This window comes from Neolamprologus brichardi, chromosome 15 (genome assembly GCF_056152115.1).
Source record: "Neolamprologus brichardi isolate AB-2024 chromosome 15, ASM5615211v1, whole genome shotgun sequence".
Lineage (NCBI taxonomy): Eukaryota > Metazoa > Chordata > Actinopteri > Cichliformes > Cichlidae > Neolamprologus > Neolamprologus brichardi.
Genome location: NC_142118.1, coordinates 29,872,325 through 29,891,249, shown reverse-complemented (window position 1 = coordinate 29,891,249; position 18,925 = coordinate 29,872,325). Strand labels below are relative to the sequence as shown.

General features: G+C 40.9%; 1 pseudogene; it reads left to right on the top strand.

The window, feature by feature from the left end:
• The first annotated feature begins 1,393 nt into the window (after positions 1–1,393).
• Positions 1,394–18,925, top strand: part of LOC148098560 (uncharacterized) — a 32,103-nt pseudogene continuing 14,571 nt past the window's right edge.

Sequence of the window (18,925 nt, the reverse complement as noted above, 5' to 3'; positions counted from 1 at the left end):
AACAAAGTGCCATCAGATTTTGATTCATCATGCATCTGGGAAGTGCTTGCTTGGCAGCCGTTTCATACCTTGGTAGAAAAATACACACAGTGGAAGAATGACAGTCATGGATTAGCCTCCCCATACTCTGGATCTTAAAATTATTCAAGCAGTATGTGATCAGCTTGACAACACAGCAACTTGAGAACACAGCAACAGGCAAGCAGCATTTAGATAAGAGATCTGAAATGTCCTACAATAGGCTAGAAGACTTTGTTTTTGAAGACCGTTTAAAGAATCAGAAAGTATGCCTAAGAACACTCAGATGTTCAAGATTGTTAGAATTGCAGAAACTCTATTTTGACCTAACATAGGTTGCATGTATGTTTGAACATGTTACAATAAATCCTTCTACCAATTTCCCATTTTCCTAGCAAAAACATAACCAGTTGGTAAAGAAAAACACACAAAAAAAATTCAAACCAAAAAATGGAAAAAAAAAAATCCTTTTTTTTAAATGGCAAAAAACCTGACAAAAACAATAGTAAACAAAAAGGTTAACTTTTTGTCTACTCTCTCAACCACTTTGGATGTTGCCATATCTATGGAACTGATTTTTGCTGATAACCCCGCTCCTCTTTTCTGATTTCTGTTTCTCCTAGTGAGCCTAGTGTTCTGCTGGAGGGAGTTCTTCCTCCTCACCGCTGCCAAGTGCTATACAGGGGATCATGGGATAGACAGGGGTTCTTTGTAAAATACTGCAGGGTCTTTACCTTTAAGTTTAAAGCACAGAGATGATTGTTCAGTATCACCGACTACATAGTACCTCTATCAAAGCTGATAATATTTCCTGAAATATATTCCAAACACTAACACTAACATGTGAAATGTCAAGGTTTGCTCTTTTAGGACTAAAGAATCCTTTTTAAATGTTCTGGAAAAAGTTCTCAAGCATAATCAATTTTAAAAGGCATGTGAAGCCCTTCTACAATTCATAAAAAAAAAATAAAAAATTAAAAAATGGACACACCACCTATATGATCTCCTTATTGTCTGCTTGTTGTGACACAAAAACTGATAGCTGTACCTTCAACTAAGGAAAACTTGTCATTAGCAGAAATTTAAAAAAAAAAAAAGCAAACAAACGGGAAACTACAAGCTGATTAAACTATCTCAGGCTAAGACCACTAAGAACACTAAGAAACAGAACAGTAGTATAAATGGAGCAACACTACACTCTGACCAAGCACAATGGAAGACGGACACAATATATACAAAGGGGTGAATGAGACAAGTTGTGTAAAGCACTTTGAGTGGTCAGAGGGAGTAGAAAAGTGCTATATAAGAACCAGTCCATTAACCATTTTACCTCTAGCATGGGGCAACCTCTAGCAGAGACGGAGCCACTTGGGGTATGGAGGGCACAGAGCAGACTCTGGTTGCTCTTGTAGGGCCTGTGCAGGGTGCTCAGCTGGCTCCACTGGTGGGTGAGGCTGACGTAGAAGACTGGCCACTCTCCTCTTGGGAACAGGCATGGGCGCAGTGGATACAAGCTTTCCCCACCCGAGGAACTGGTATGGGTGCAGGGCGCAGGTGGAGGAGATGACTTTGAGGTGGCCACAATAGTTAAACAGCGAACTGATTGAGGCAAAAAAAACAAACAAAAACCACAGTCTGAATCAGCTAGTTTGGATACCTGATGAACTGTCTCAGAAGGCGATGGCTGTGACACTACAAACTCAGGGGGTGCAGACCGTGCTGCTTGGCAAGTTGTCTCTGGAGAATCCAGCAATGGGACACAGACAGTCATGGGAAATAGAGGTAATGAAACACAAAACAGTTTCTTTAGTGAAAGCTGTTGTTGACTGCTTTAATTTGACTCATCTGCATAGGATATAAGTATTTGGTCAGTATGACTCATCAGTCTTCTCCATATTTTTTTAAGTCATTTTAATTTACGTTTTACATTTTAATGAGTTACCTTAGTTGCATATACACCTGAAATAAAAGTATTTATTTAGTGTTTCATAATGAAGTTAATTATATTTAAACTGTGAATCTTTAAAATTAATAACAGTCTATATTTATAGTATCATGTGTATTACCTTTGTGACATAAACATATGTAACAAATAACCTTATGTCTTTCATAAATGAGTGTCTCTTTTTTGCTAAATGCTTACATCACACTAGATAACACTTAGAAGGATAGTTTCTGGGACAAAGGGAGTCTGAACACAATGCGTGGAACTACATAAATAGAATCAGTAGTAGGATAATATTAAATGATCAAGGCTAGGCAGGGAGGTGTTTTTGTCTCTGTCATTCAAGGAAAAGGAGCGGATAAGAGGTTGGGAGTGAAATATCAGATATTTCTCCTGTACTTCCTTCTGAAGAAATCGAACATGACAAATTGGTGAGCCTGATGTAATTTTTTTTTGGTTGGAAGAAAGGAGAAAAGGAGAATTGGAAGGAGTCCTGACAGAGTTGCTGTCAGATGCCAGAACTGGAGACAACTGATTCCAGGTCGCACTCACAGAAGGTTTTCAAAATAAAGGTAAAGAGCCTGTTGTTATACTAAAATTGGACATAAACCGAATTTAAATTTAAGAAGTGAGGGATCAAAGTTCTCTCAGTCAAAGAGTGTTTTTAAAATATGCATGTTTAATGCATAAAAGTTAGAATTACAAGTTGGTAATAAAAGGAAAATAAAAAGGTTTTAAATTAAGTTTCAATTTTAAATTTAAATTAAGAGATTAAGATTAAATTACAAGGTTTTAAAGGATAAATAAAATAAAGGATAGGTTAAATTTGGTCAAGGAGGATCAAAGTTAAGATTACAGAAGGTTTTTAATGGCAAGATAAATAGGATAATTAGAATAATGAAATGAAAATATAAGGTTACAAGTTTTATTTTGGTTACAAGGAATAAATAGGTAAAAACAAGAGTACAAGGTTTTAAAAGATTTGAAATTGTAAACGTTTATAATAAAATGGAAAATAAGGACATATAGTGAGTGATGTTTAAGTTAATAGGTCAAAGGTCAGATTAAAACAGGTTAAACAGTTAAATGGAGCAGCTATTTTAAACCTTTTTGGAGTCGCGGCACATTTTATAGATTAAAAATATCCAGTGGCACACAACCAATCAAACTGTTCCAACATGACACACTGTAGCCTAATACAGTACATATAATGACAAGTTAGTCCCTCAATTCGTGAAACCTGATCCTGTCTAGATGAACACAAAGATATTCTGGCAGGAATTTAAGACCCAAATTTAACAAAGTTTTGCCGACGTTTACCATGCCCACAACATAATCCAACACAGGAGCTAGGTCTGCTGGTAAAATCTTGGTAACTCATGGTGCAGAAAACAGTGCATAACAATAACATCTGCGTGTATCGCTTTTACTCTGCTAGCGAAACTTTTTAGTGATTTTATTACTTGCAGTAATTATTAAATTGTATTTTTTGGACGATTTAATTGAATTTAAATAATTTCCCACGACACACCTGACGATCTCTTGCACAATGGCGAGAAACACTGAAATAGAGATTAAATAAGGAAATAAATTAAGAGTATGAGTTAATGAGAAATTAACCCAGCTGAAAGTCAAAGGTCCATCCATCCATCTTCATCCACTTTATCCGGGGCCAGGTCGCCAGGGCAGCAGCCTAAGCAGAGAAGCCCAAACCTCCCTCTCCCCAGCCACCTCCTCCAGCTTATCCGGGGGAACACCAAGGCGTTCCCAGGCCAGCCGAGAGATATAATCTCTCCAGCGTGTCCTGGGTCTGCCCCGGGGCCTCCTCCCGGTGGGACATGCCCGGAACACCAACCCCAGAAGGCGCCCAGGAGGCATCCTTGTCAGATGCCCAAACCACCTCAGCTGGCTCCTTTCGATGTGGAGGAGCAGCGGCTCTACTCTGAGCCCCTCCCGAATGGCCGAACTCCTCACCCTATCTCTAAGGGAGAGGCCAGCCACCCTTCGGAGGAAGCTCATTTCCGCCGCTTGTATCTGCGATCTCGTTCTTTCGGTCACTACCCACAGCTTGTGGCCATAGGTGAGGGTAGGGACGTAGATCGACCCGAATTGAGAGCTTCGCTTTTACACTCAGCTCCCTCTTCACCACGACGGACCGGTGCAGCGTCCGCATCACTGCAGCCGCCGCACCAATCCGCCTGTCGATCTCTGGCTCCCTTGTCCCATTACTCGCGAAAAAAACCCCGAGATACTTGAACTCCTCCACTCGCAGGAACTCATCCCCGACCCGGAGTGGGCACTCCACCCTTTTCCGGCTGAGAACCATGGCCTCAGATTTGGAGGCGCTGATCCTCATTCCCGCTGCTTCACACTCGGTTGCGAACCATTCCAGTGCGAGCTGGAGGCCTTCACCCAATAAAGCCAACAGAACCACATCATCTGCAAAAGCAGAAATGAGATTCTGAGGCCACCAAAGTGAAAGCCCTCCGCCACTTGGCTGTGCCTAGAAATCCTGTCCATAAAAATTATGAACAGAATCAGTGACAAAGGGCAGCCCTGGCGGAGCCCATCACCCACCGGGAATGAGTCCGACTTATTGCCGGCAATGCGAACCAAGCTCTTGCAACGGTTGTATAGGGATTGAATGGCCCGTAGCAATCGGCCAGACACCCCATACTCCCGCAGCACCTCCCACAGGACACCCTGAGGGACACGGTTGAATGCCTTCTCCAAGTCCACAAAACACATGTAGACTGGTTGGGCAAACTCCCATGCACCCTCAAGTATCCTTTAGAAGATAAAGAGCTGGTCCAGTGTTCCGCGACCAGGACGAAAACCACATTGCTCCTCCTGTATCTAAGGTTCGACTAGCGGACGAACTCTCCTTTTCAGCACCCTGGCATAGACTGGGAGGCTGAAGAGTGTGATCCCCCTGTAGTTGGAACACACCCTCCGGTCCCCCTTCTTAAAGATGGGGACCACCACCCCGGTCTGCCAGTCCAGGGGTACTGCCCCTGATCTCCACGCAACATTGTAGAGGCGTGTCAACCAGGACAGCCCTACAACGTCCAGAGCCTTCAGGCGGACCTCATAAACACCAGGTGCTCTGCCACCAAGGAGTTGTTTAACTGCCTCAGTGACCTCGCCTCCGGAAATTGGCGGGTCATTCCCCTCATCCCCAGACTCTGCTTCCTCCTCGGAAGACGTGTCAGTGGGATTAAGGAGGTCCTCAAAGTATTCCTTCCACCGCCTGACAATTTTCTCAGTCGAAGTCAGCAGCGCTCTGCCAGCACTATACACAGTGCAGGTAGAGCACCGCTTTCCCCTCCTGAGACGCCTGACGGTTTCCCAGGATCTCTTCGAGGCAGTCCGAAAGTCTTTTTCCATGGCCTCTCCAAACTCCTCCCACACCCAAGTTTTTGCTTCAGCCACTGCCCGAGCCGCATTCCGCTTGGCCTGTCGATACCTGTCGACTCCTTCTTCAGCCTGGTGGCTCCCTTCGCCTCTGGTGTCCACCATTTGGTTCAGGGATTACCACCACGGCAGGCACCAACCACCCTGTGGCCACAGCTCAATGCAGCAGCTTTGGCAATGGAGACGCTGAACATGGTCCATTCGGACTCAATGTCCCCAGTCTCCCTCGGAATGCTGTTGAAGCTCTGCCGGAGGTGTGCGTTGAAGATCTCGCGGACTGGGGCCTCTTCTAGACGTTCCCAGCACACCCTCACTATGCGTTTAGGTGCACCAGGTCTGTCCAGCATCCTCCCCCGCCACCTGATCCAACTCACCACCAGGTGGTGATCAGTTGACAGCTCAGCCCCTCTCTTTACCCAAGTGTCCAGAACATATGGTCACAGGTCTGGTGATACGATTACAAAACCGATCATCGACCTGCGGCCTAGAGTGTCCTGGTGCCATGTGCACTTATGGACACTCACTTATGGACACAATCACTCTGAAACTGTGATTTGCACAGAAGTCCAATAACAAAACACCACTCGGGTTCAGATCAGGGAGGCCGTTCCTCCTAATCACGCCCCTCCAGGTCTCGCTGTCATTACCCACGTGAGCATTGAAGTCTCCCAGCAGGACAACAGAGTCTCCAGGTGGAGCACCTTCCAGCACCCCACCCAGGGACTCTAAGAAGGCTGGGTACTCTGAACTGCCACTCGGCGCATAAGCGTAGATGACAGTCAGAACCCGTTCCCCGACCGTAAGGCGCAGGGAACAAACCCTCTCAACCACTGGGAAAAACCCCAACGTACCGGCAGCAAGCCGAGGGGATATTAGAATACCCACCTCAGCCCGCCACCTCTTACCAGGGGCAACTCCAGACTGAGACAGAATCCAGCCCCTCTCCAGGAGACTGGTTCCAGAGCCTAAACCATGTGTAGAGTTGAGCCCGACTATATCTAGCCGGTACCTCTCAACCTCACGCACTAACTCAGGCTCTTTCCCCACCAGAGAGGTGACATTCCATGTCCCAATTGCCAGTCTTGGCAGCCGGGGATCAGTCCGCCAGGGTCTCCGCTCCTGGCCACCGCCCGGCACACAATGCATCCGACCCCTATGGCGCCTCCTGCGGATGGTGGGCCTGCGGGAGGATCCCTGTCCCCTTTTCGGGCTGTGCTGGGCCGGGCTCCATGGACTAGGGCCCGGCCACCAGACGCTCGCCCTCAGGCACCTTCCCCGGGCCTGGCTCGAGGGCGGTTCCTCGATGTTCCCTCTATGTTTTCTTCATAAGGGTCTTCTGAATCGCTCTTTGTCCGGTCCCTCATCCAGGACCAATTTGCCATGGGAGACCCTACCAGGGGGCAAAAGCCCCCAGACAAATAGCCCCTGGGATCCCTGGGACACACAAACCCCTCCACCATGATAAGGTAGCGATTCACGCAAAGTCAAAGGTTACATTTCAAAACAGGATTAAATAAAACAAAGGTGAATAACAGGATTAAACCAGTTGGGAATGCATTGCAAATCGCAAAGAGGCATTGAACACCCTGCCTTAAAAATAGTTTGTACTATGTAAAACAGAGAAAACTGTTAATAAAGCAGTACATTGCACGCTGAGTACAATAACCGCGCAGAACTTGATCAGTAAGAGAAACCATTTTTCATTGTTTTGCACAATGTTTCAGGTTAATGGATTTCTTTTCAGTATTTAGTGGCATTTGGAATCATTTGAAGACTGTTTTGCAAAACAGTGTTTTATTTTTGTTTTTTTTTTGTTTTTTTCATTTTCTTGATTTTTCATATGACAAAAGAAAGAAGAAAAAAAGACGAGTGATGAATCTTTTCCTGGATCGAGCAAAGTTGGCAATCTGCTTGAGTCAAAAATATAGGATTGATATTGGATGAAATACTGATTTTGTACAGATGTTAGATTATTTAAGTATTATTTTAAAATGGATGAGCTGGATGTTTTTCAAAATCTCTGGGACTATAAAGGTTGTCTGTTTAAAATCTTTCTGAACTTTTATTTAGGAATGTGTTGATTTGAGCTTAATGTTTTTTATGGATCATTATTAAGTAAATAAATGTATTTTTAAAATCAATCAAATCTCTTGTGTTCTTTCTTTGTAAGTGTGTGTTTGTGTATCTGTGTGTGGTGTTTGTGGTTAACTCCTTCAGTTGTTATGTTGATACATCCTCTTTCCATTAAACACATGCATAGAATTTGTGGACTTTGAAGTTTTGGCCCAAAGTCCTGCCCTAGTGTGACCAGTTAACCACCATATGGTCATTTACTTCATTTCCAACAGGTATGCATCTAATACCTACTGTCTAGCTAAAATTAATAACAAGACAAATAAGGTTGAATCAGTGTTGCACAGCCCCTTCTCCTTTCTCTCTGCACTGCACACAGCTTTTCCTTCTTAGTACGTTCCCCAGATTCCTCCTCGCCATCCAGTCTGAAAGTACTGGTAATTGTGCATTATAAGGTTTTGGCACAGGATACTGTTTAGTATACAGGGGCTATCACAAAGACCTGATACTCCTTAATACCTCTGCTATTAAGAACCAAATAACATTGCAAACACTTCATTAAACAGTCTGAGGTTGTTTCATTGTGTAATGATATATCGATGAATGTTTTTAGTGGATAACAGCACTCTTTTTTCCCCTTCACCACCCCAGGGTGTCATCTGTCACTCCATCTCTTGCTAATCGTTGTCTCTGGAGAATGCTGCAGTTGTCCCATTGGTGACAAGGTGCATTAAAAATGTAGCACTGTTATCTCTGCTGGGCCATTCATAAATTTTGCATGGTTTGGAGAGGTCCCTGAAGGTGTCTCAGCCACAGAGCTTAATGTCCACAGTAAACATGGACTGTGGTCTTGTGATCAGACAGTATAACACAAACACCTTAAAAATCTACTAATTGTGTGAATAATGGATTAAATGACTTCATGTAATGAGAAGCAGTTGGTTCACTGCAACAGTTTCACACAAAATAATTACGTCTTTTCTTTTCTTTTTTTCAGCTTTACCAAGCTAAACACTTCTTTTAACTATTCTGTAGTATGGCCCTTTTTCTTAGCAAACGCAGACAGTTAATCAGAAAACAAATGGTCTGAGAAGAGCGAATATTAGCCCAGATGAACGTTAGTACAATTTATTAGCTATCCCATTAGACTGTTGATGAACTAACTGCAGTTTTCTTGAAATAATTCTAATTTCCAAGGTGTGAAGAAGTGAAAGCATAAACCAGATTTGGTCATCAGTTTTCCCCAATGGCTCATACTGATATAAAATAGTCGCAGGGCTGCACACTGGACTAATGAATAATACTAGTGCTGTCAGCGTTAATCTCGTTAAAATGGCGGGCAGCCCCCACACACGGGTGATCCCAATATGGCATTAACGTCATTTTAACGAGATTAACACTGACAGCACTAAATATTGGACATAGCACCAAAATTATGATAGACTCCATGAATTTGGTAGCCCTAAAAGTTTACTTTACAAAAGCCGTGCATCGTTCTTTCCAGAAAACAAAACAAAAAAAATGTTTCCAGTTTTTAAAAAATAATAATAATAACAATTTATCAAGAGAAAAAGTTATCCAAGCCCTGTTTTTAAACTTTTGCCCATATCTTGATGATATGGAGAATATGAACGGTGAAATCATGATGAAAACTGCAAACTCTAAAGCCAATGTATCAACAAAACAGTAAGAGTCTATTTCGGTGTAGCAGTATCCAACTACATAGTCTTTTGTTTCATCATGTTTGAAGATTATGCTAGCACAGACAAAGCTGTTCAGGAGAAAGGATGCCCCATCAGTACCATTGTGTGTTTCCTTGTCCCCCTGAAAGCCTGTATCATTTAACATATTTGGGCTAAATGTTCAAAACAATGCTAATGGCCTCTCTGAGATCTGAAAAAGCTTCCAAACAGGGTATCTATTACAACCATCAGCAGCTCAGTCAACCTCTGGCCCCCAGAGGTGTCACATTTCACATTATTGTGATGGATTGTAAAGCTGCATGGGTGATCTTGTGGAGGTCAAAACGGTCACAAACTATCATTTGAATGCAGATCTTTGCAAAATGTCATATGATGACTCTAGATGAACTTTGTTAACTTTTTTTCTTCTTGTAGGAGTGATAAATGCCAGAAATGATGAATTTTGAGATTTGTTTCTGTATGTAATCTTAATGTATGTAACTCTTTTGTTCCAAAAAATTGATTCTGTTCATCTGGATGTAGTGTTTTCAGTGGGAGAAATGTTTCGCCATTCAAGTGACTTTTCCAGACTGATTAAATGTTTCTCCCAATGAAAATTCTACATCCAGATAAAGAGATTCAACATTTTTCAGGATTTCCTTACCTGCATGATTGAGCATGCATCAAGTCATAACTCTTTTAAGTAATCAAATAAATATTACATATCTAAGTGTGTTTTATGGTTCTTAAAAAAAGGTCTCAGAGAACAAGGCACCAATGTGTGCCTGATTATATAGATGTACATTGACATGTATTATGTGTCTGCAGGCAGGAGTCATTTTCTGTGCTTGGTCAGATCCCCAAAACAGCTTTGGTACTCCCTCAGTGTCCCATCCATGCTCAGGTCAAACACGATGTGAGGATATTGATAGCCCCAGCATAAAGACCCACTTTACTTCCAGTAAAGAAAGAAAGCAATAAAGTTGTGTGTGGACCTTGACATTTATTGAGAATCTTGAATGCTTTCTGCTGTTCAGCTTTTGAGAGGTATGTACTACAAAGCAGCACCTCAGTGTCCAGATAGTGAGAGCATCTCTATTATGATACAGGGTTTCTTTAGTGTATTTTTTGGTTTTGTTAGAGATTCTAAAAACAGATTGTATAAACAATTCATTATTCATTCATTATGATTTCTAATATAATAGTTTTCGCTCCCTTATGCCCCTTTTCTGCTACTAGACCAGTCTGTGTTTGTAATTGATCACAGTCACATGCAAAATATGGGGTACGGTTATGGTTCAGATATTAAAAGTTGTTACCTTTCAAATGAAGTCATTGAAATTTTTCTATTATAAGATTTACCTTTGTGTATGCCAAAGTGGTAAGAATTCTGTGCATAGATTTAGATGGGAGTTTACCACTAATGCCAAACACACATAGTGACCAAACACAGTGACAAGTGTATATGAACAACATTACAACAGTGGTATATAAATTATAAGGCTAATAAAAGTGCCCTTTAGCAAGGCACTTAACTTCCACCTGCTTTAGTAAATGTGTTGGCGATCAACATGAGGAAACTCTGATTGCATTTTGCACTGCCCCACCATGTGTGCAAGAATTTGAATGTGAAACAGGACATTACTACAAAAGAGCACACATGCTTTGCACATCTTCCATGGCTCAATAAAGATGCGACACATTAGGTCTGAAGGTGAATTCTAATTATTTTCTGTGGTCTTGGAGTTGCATGCTTTATGTTAGTTCGGGGGGGGGGGGGGGGGGGGGGGGGTTGTCTATGGAAAACCTTGACATTCCACCTATGCATCAAAATGTTTTTTTTCTTCCTTTTCCCCCAAGCAATGTGGATCAATAATCTGTCTTTGCTTCACTCTCAACAAAATAAGTGAAGAAGAACATAGCTGATGGTTGTCTATTATGGACATAGGTTTATCAGTCAGCTTCATAGTTAAAATATCTTTATTTAATTGCAGCTAAAAAGCACTGAAGACTGGATTGGATGTTTTAAGGAACAATAAGAAAAAATGATAAATGATGTTGCTTTTAGACTTTGATTCTGATTATTTTAGGCAAAACATGTGTAAGAACAGTTTGTAGAGAGTAACACAATGGTTTTCCTTCAGCGTTACATTTATAAATGATTAGCGGTGACACTGGCTTTGGGAGGCAAAGCTCCCAGGAGACAAGGCTTATAGTATGGAATTATCCCATACCAATAAGAGTCTCATAGCCGTTGTTCAAGGTCCTATTATTCATTATTATTCATGAATTGTTCTTGCTTAGCATCTTCTCCCTTGTCTGCCCTGTTCACTCTCCTGCTCGAAATACACATACCTAACTATGTACATTAAAAGCCTCGTAGAGCATAGATTAATGGTAGTTCATAAATAGATGTGAGCTAGTTGCTAAACTAATAAAACCCAACACTTCAGTAGTCATTCCACAAATTAAAACACAATATTCTTATCAAATCTAAAACTTAAGACCATATGACAAGGTTTGCTCAAACCCAGTTCCCCCAAATTTGAGAAAGCAGCACTTCACAGATTTCATAAAGTCATATTTTATTGCATGCAAGAACACAGAAAGCATATTTCATGTGCTGCCATTGACGAATTTCTTAGATATATGAAGCTACCAAAATGACGACCAGTCTGTGGCTCTGGATTCACCACTAATATATCTGAATCAATATCTGAATTTCACAAACCCCCACAGCATCTCCCAAACAATAATGGCTCAGGTCCAGATGGTTTTCCAGCAAGAGGAGCCTACAGATAGTCCATGGTACTCCTCTTGGGAAAGCAAATATATTTGGCACAACAAAGCATCCAGACAATGATTCTGCTTGCTAAAACTGCTGGACAGGATAGGTTAAAAAAAAGTGTTTTTCTGTGCTCTTGATAGCTACTTACCTTAAAGCCATGTTTAAAATGTGTTAGAGTGGCAGGACCCATTACAAAACTACAAGTTTGTCAATCCTTGAGCTGTTTTTATCTTGAACTACCTACTACCTGTGTGACTGTAGTTCCCATTCCACAGTTTCTTATGAAATGTCTTTACTAGGGATGCACCGATACCACTTTTTTGAAAATGAGTACGAATACGAGTACTTGCATTTCAGTACTCGCCGATACCGATACCGAGTACTTAATAAAAACATGATTTAAATTTACAGGTAACAGCTTTAGTCCTATAATTTAACAAAAAACAAACAAACAAGGGACTAGTTTGGAATTAAGAACATTTATTTAAAATGAAAAGCATGTTGTATGCAACATATTACAGAATAAATAATTATAAAAAAAACAAAATTTAATTTTAAATTTGTTCGTCTGTTTCTCTGTTTAGAAGTCACACTAGCACAGTCACAGCTGGGATGACATCAGAGGCTAGTGCATCGTAGCTGCTCCCTTTTTTAGTTAGTTCCTCAAAGGGGGCGAGGATGGCAACAGTCGTCTCCATAAGACACCCCCAGCACTCGCTTTTGCTCAATGAGGGACTGGAGCATGTAGGCTAAGGCGGAATGTTTAAAATGCCCAACTATTTTCCGTCCCACTGCTATAGCATCAGCTATGCTCCTCTGTGCTAATAAGCCCTCGTGAACAGCCAGTTTGAGCGTGTGCGCGACATATGGCAGACTTGGGAGCCCTGCGTCATTCATGGCTTTAATCATGTTTTTGGCATTGTCACAAAGCACAACATGTACTGATGTCTTAGGTATACCCCATGTCTGGAGCATTTTCTCAAACACATGCTCTATAGCGTGGCTGGTGTGCGAGCCGCGGAATTGTTTGGCATGTAATGGCTCATTGCGGCGTGAAACTCGTCTATCCACTGGGAGGTTAGGCTAATCAGCGACACGGGGCTAACACTGCTTGTCCAAATATTCGTGGTGAAACTAAACGCAGAGGAGGCTTGCAGTAGGCTGTGGATATGTTTTTTCACGGACTCGTGTAGTTTAGGCATCTCCGTGTCAGTCATGTAGTGGCGGCTTGGGACATCATATCTGGGCTCCAGAACATGGAGGAGACGCAGGAATCCAACATTTTCTACCTCCGAGAATGGCTGGTCACTCAATGCAATGTACTCGATAATTGCCTGTGTTATTTTCACAGCACGTAGATTGTCTCTGGACATTTTCACTCGTCTTGCAAGAGTTTGCTGCAGCGTGGGTTGTGTTGGTTTAGAAGCCTGGGTAAACTCCTTGTACTCATTGTCGTGTTGGGATTTTAGGTGCTTGATTAAATTGCTTGTGTTAAATGCACTACCTTTTGAGCCTCCTCTGGACAATTTCGCTGAGCACAATTTGCAGTCCGCCTTTGTTTTGTCGTCTTCATTCACTGTGAAATAGTTCCACATGGCTGACATGTTTCGCCTCCCCGTCTCCCCCGCTCTGAGCTGCAGCCGGGGCCTGGGGACGGGCACTCGGCGCCTGTGATTAACCCCTTACACGTCGCTCAAACATAAACATTTCTCAGACCGTGGTATCGGTCCCCGGTATCGGGGGACTTTTAACGAGTACGAGTACTTTAGAAAATGTGGTATCGAGGCCGATACCAGATACCAGTATCGGTGCATCCCTAGTCTTTATCACAGTAAAGTTAATTTAACTTAAAACTCTGTTTGCTGAGTCTGCTTTGTGAGTTCTGTCAGTTCTTGAGCAGTGATGTTCATTAAAGAATATTGATTTACCACCTCGTACTACATAGATTTCTCCAGATTCTTGAATATCACATAATAAAAACAAGATTTTCAAAGTCTTTTGAATTTTTACACTGCAGAAACATTATTTTGAATTCATTCTACATTTTGTAGACAGTTTTTTACAGTTCTAATTACCACAGCAACTCCCCAGAGCAAAGTTGCTGTGGTAATCAGTAAACATTACAAAGGCAGACTATTTAACAACTCAGCTCGACAAAAAGTCAGTCAGCACCAGACATTCCATGCCTACTAACCTAACAGCAGGTACTCATTCAAACTGGCTAATACAGGGCAGGACACTCTTTATCATGAAGGATCCCCACAAGGGTATGACACTCTTAAACTACCAGCAGGTAATCTGTCACTAGGGATGTGTATTGATAAGATTTTCACGATTCCGATTCCATTTTTGATTCTGTTTAACGATTCGATTCTTTATCGATTCTTTTTAAAAAAAAAGGAGAACACTAAGGTCAAATAGCTTAAAACGTTGTCTTATATCTTCTCTTTGAACGAGATAGAAATTTAGGAGTAACATGGCCTTACAAATCCAACAGTGAGATCTTAAGAGATCCACAGCCTATGGCTCTTCCATGGGGTGTCACAGGGTCCCCAGGTTGAGATTGACGAGTCCGGAGCGGAATTAAAAACATGACATTCATTTTAAGGTTATTGCGTGTTTTGTGAGCAAATACTTTTGCATATTCGTAGTGTTTCCTCCCTTGAATGAAATATCTACTTTGCAAGTATTGCAAGTTGCCCTGTTGTCATCCGTTCTTGTAAAGTATAATCAAGAACCGGTTTTCGATACCCATCCCTATCTGTCACTCTACAACATAGAAGGTAAGGCACTGTAGTTAGATTGAAGATCATTGTAGAACAAAGAGCTAAACTAATAATAACACAAACTAACAAATACCTAAGAAAATGCAATAAATAAATACAGGAATATAATTTTCATGTGATTCAGCAGAAGCTTGTATCATTATGAAGTGATAAAGAATATAGTTGCAATACTGTGCCCCTGCCTTACTTCTGCCGATTCAAAATAACTGGTGTACTCTCACTGGCATGTGAGAGTACACAAATACTCTAGCCTCTTATCCTGACCGTAATCCAACTGTACATATGTTTGATTTTATATATTCTCTAGTGTCTCCTATGTCTTTTAATTATTCTTTAAATAAGCTAAGTGAGAATTCTCCCGTATTTCCTGTACAGCAAATAAATAAATAAATCGTATAAAGTAAAAAAATCTTTGAATCTTTATATTGAATATTTCAATATTCAAAAACCTCAATAATAACCACCCATCCATTCTCTTCTACTTGTCCTTATCGGGGTTGTGAGGGGGAGATCCAGGGCTCACCTCAACAATATGCCCAACTAAAGCTGGATTCAGACCAAAACATCCCTTGTTGTGTTGTAATAGTCTGTGAAAAAGATTATATAAATACATTTTACGTACTTTCTTTACTTACTTGAATATGCGCTAGAGAAATAAGAGTAGCCAAAGAGTCCTCACAAAGGTAAACCACTTAGTCTTAAGTTATGTTACTAGTGGCACTTTAAAGTCAGATTGGATCATTTGGAGGTCCAGGCTTTTATTATCAGTTAGTCATTTCCTTATAGTGTACAACTGAAACAAATTTTAGAGACCTCTGTCACTTTCTTAATGTGACTTCCTGGATAATTAAAAGTAAAATAAAATGAATTCCTCATAGTACTGACCAAACCTGAAACTGACAACCAGCTTGTCTATAAATTTACTTTTTATGCTTCATACTTGTACCTAATTACATTAAGTGTAAAGTAATGTTTATTTATTAAACTGAATTTTCTTAACAGAATGAATTACTAGTTGCATTTGAAATTTAAACGGGGGCATATGCAGAATATATGAAGCGCTCCTGAAATATTATGTAACATTTTGTTACACATTATATTTTATATACAAGCAATTTAAACTGTTGTAAAGATGACATGTCATGGTTCCAGCTGTTTAAATGTGTAAATTTCTGTACTTCATTTAAATGCAGTGGAGTCATTTACAGCTTCAAGATGCTATTTAAGTCACAGGACCAAAACCTAGCAAGCCATATGTCTTATGGCTATGTTTCACTGTTCTTTGACATGAGTACTCTGATCCGCCATGGCAATATAGGCTCTCAAAAACTATCTATTGTCTTTTATAAACCTATAAATTTCACATTAGGGGGTTCGAGAAAGGGTGGTGGTGTCATAAGTTGCAGCTTTAACGGTAAGGAGACCCTGAAGAGCACTGACTCATCTTGGTTATGTTTAGGCATCGTAATTAGGTGAAAACTGCATGGTTAGGATTAGGAAAAGCTCATAAAGGCATGGATGAGAAAAGACTCCCTGTAAGTTCTTTTTCTTTGTTTGTTTGATTTTTTTTTTTTTTACAAAACACCATTAATCAATCCCCAAAGGATGTGATAATACATAAAAGAAGCTTAGTAGTTTGTTACCCTGTCAAGGATTAAAAACTGTAAAATCTTTATAATCCTTTAACATGCTAAACAACATTTCTTTCCAAGTGCTTCAATCCAGTTGCTGGATTGTAAAAATAAAGAATGTGATTTGTCTGAGGAGTAAAAGCGATGTATTCAGCATTGATGCACTGAAGAGCAGTGTGTGAGTAATGTAAATTCCAGTTTTGGATGACTGGGAACACCGAGTTGAATAATCCCTCACTGAGCATTTCATGGATGACCTTTCCGGTCTTCAGCATGAGCGGCAGTAATGTGAAATGCAGATGGAAAGGAGAGTGATCGGGGTTCAGCAGGGGGTGAGCAGCGCCCTGTAGCTTTGATTCCTCCTAGGCTGCTATGAATCTCCAATGAATTTTTGAGATCACAAGATATGTGCTTGATTTGATAACAGTAGCATTGATAAGTGATAGCAAATCAATGCTGCTGAATTCTTCAGGGACACTTTTAAAAAGGCCTAATGTTTAAACTCTGCCAGCCTTATAATCTTCATCTAAAAGGGGTAAGGAAAAAAATGTCCATACAGTAAACTAGGCTTGTCTGGTTTCAGAGGCTTTGACAAGGTGACTCATAAAAGGGGTGTTACATATAGAGAGCAAGACACGCTGGGGCAATCTGGAAACTCAATCCTCTTTTGCTCTGGTGCTGATAGATATGCTGCAGTCTGTGATGGTGCCTCGTAAATATGTCATTTACCCAAATCAAAGACAGAAATGTTCCTGTTGTATTTACCGGTAGTCTGAAGGTCTTTCTGAGTGCATGACTGTCAGGAACATATGAATTTACCAGGAGATGTAAAGATCACAAATGAAGTGAAAATCATTTACTTGTCTGGAGTTTTAGTTTTTTTTTAAACAGCCATTAAATGACTCCTTCATGGGAGGTTTTTTTTACATCTCATCCAAAAGTCTCTCATTATGTCCTGTATAGTCCTTTATGATCTTGGGCCTGTTTCCCATAAGGCCTCATCTGTCTGTCCTGGTGTGACAGAGGGGCCCGGCCTCCTCTCATTCCTGTCCAACAGCTTCATCACTCACCTCTGACTGCTGCTATCTCCACATCAAAACAATGCCGTGCCAGAGTGAATTAGTATGTCCTTCACCTTGGGTGGAACCCTGTCATTACTTTGCCAAGACTCAAGTGAAGAAGGTATGATTTAGCACATGCTAAAAACCGCAACATTGGTATATCTTCAAAGGCTCCAGGCACTGAAAAACATTAGGTTTATGGCTATCTTTCCACTGCTTCAAGATTTAGTAAAAGAAAATGTAAGGACAGTTTTGAACCAAGCACTTTAAGTGTCATTTTCCTGGCAAAACATATCATAAGATCTTTGCACATCAATTTGAAGAGTGGGTTATTACAAGCTAAAATGTTTAAATAGTTATGGATAAACTGCTGGGCTGCATAAAGTCCCATTATAGCATACATTGCTGAAAAAGCTTTCTGAAGTGCCAAGACTGCCAAAAAAAATTGTTTCTAAAATCTTTTAAAATCTAAATAAAATCAGAAGTATCAAAGTGCATGAAAAACTTTGTCCTCCTGCCAAAGCTTTTGGCCATGACTTTGTTAGAGGTTCCATTGGTGAATGTGGTGGTGATTCAGCTAGTTTTTTCTTTCTGAAATATACATTTAAGGACTTCACTGTCAGATCTCAGTATGTGCTGCAGAGTTTGTACAATGTGGCATGGGTTTTCATGTGCCAGGCAAACACATGCATACTGAATTCTGAAAGTGTACACACACATGTACATTACATTATTACAATACGCAGTTTAGGTATCAGTTAAGGTGTCATGGCTCCCTCCTTTACAATGCTACTTTGACGACCTTGCTGCTGAACACCAACTGTTCTAAAGGACCTTGCTGCTGAGCAAAAAGACTGCCGTGTCCTGTGTGATGTGGATCGATAGTACACCCCAGTGTAGCACATCTCCTTTACAGCTGCTGAACTTGAGCTAGAAGGGTTAAAGGAATGAGGTAGAGCAAGGGCAGGTGTGGATGCAGACAGAATCTTTGATGAAGATGAGAAGCAGGGTGTGGATCGAAGATAAAGAAACCTAAAGGCTCTGGCCGAGAGGGAAGACAGTCTACATCCTCACAGGTTTTGGGAGAGGGAGAGAGGAATTGATATCAGAATGGTCCATGAGAAAAGGTATTAAGTCAAAAAGAAGGCAGGAATAAAAAAATAAAAAGGAAGCTGCATTCACATTTCAGCTGGGTTTGTTTTGGAAAGCATGGATGGGGTTGGTGTATCTACAGGAGTCAACAAAACAGAAAGAACATAATGTAAAGCATTTAAAATAGTGGGGAATAAAATAAAAACTTTTATGGGTACAAACTGATGAGACTGAAACAGAATAATTGTTCTTTATAAAAATATGCAAAAAAGAAACCCAAAACAACAACTGTGAAACCAGTGAACTGAGGTTAATAGTGATGTATGGAGAAAAATACTGCACCATGTAGATCTTTCACATCTTCTAAAAGTCCCACTGAGGTCACTTCACAAGACTTAAATGTGTTTTCATATTTTCAACCATGATAGAAGGCCA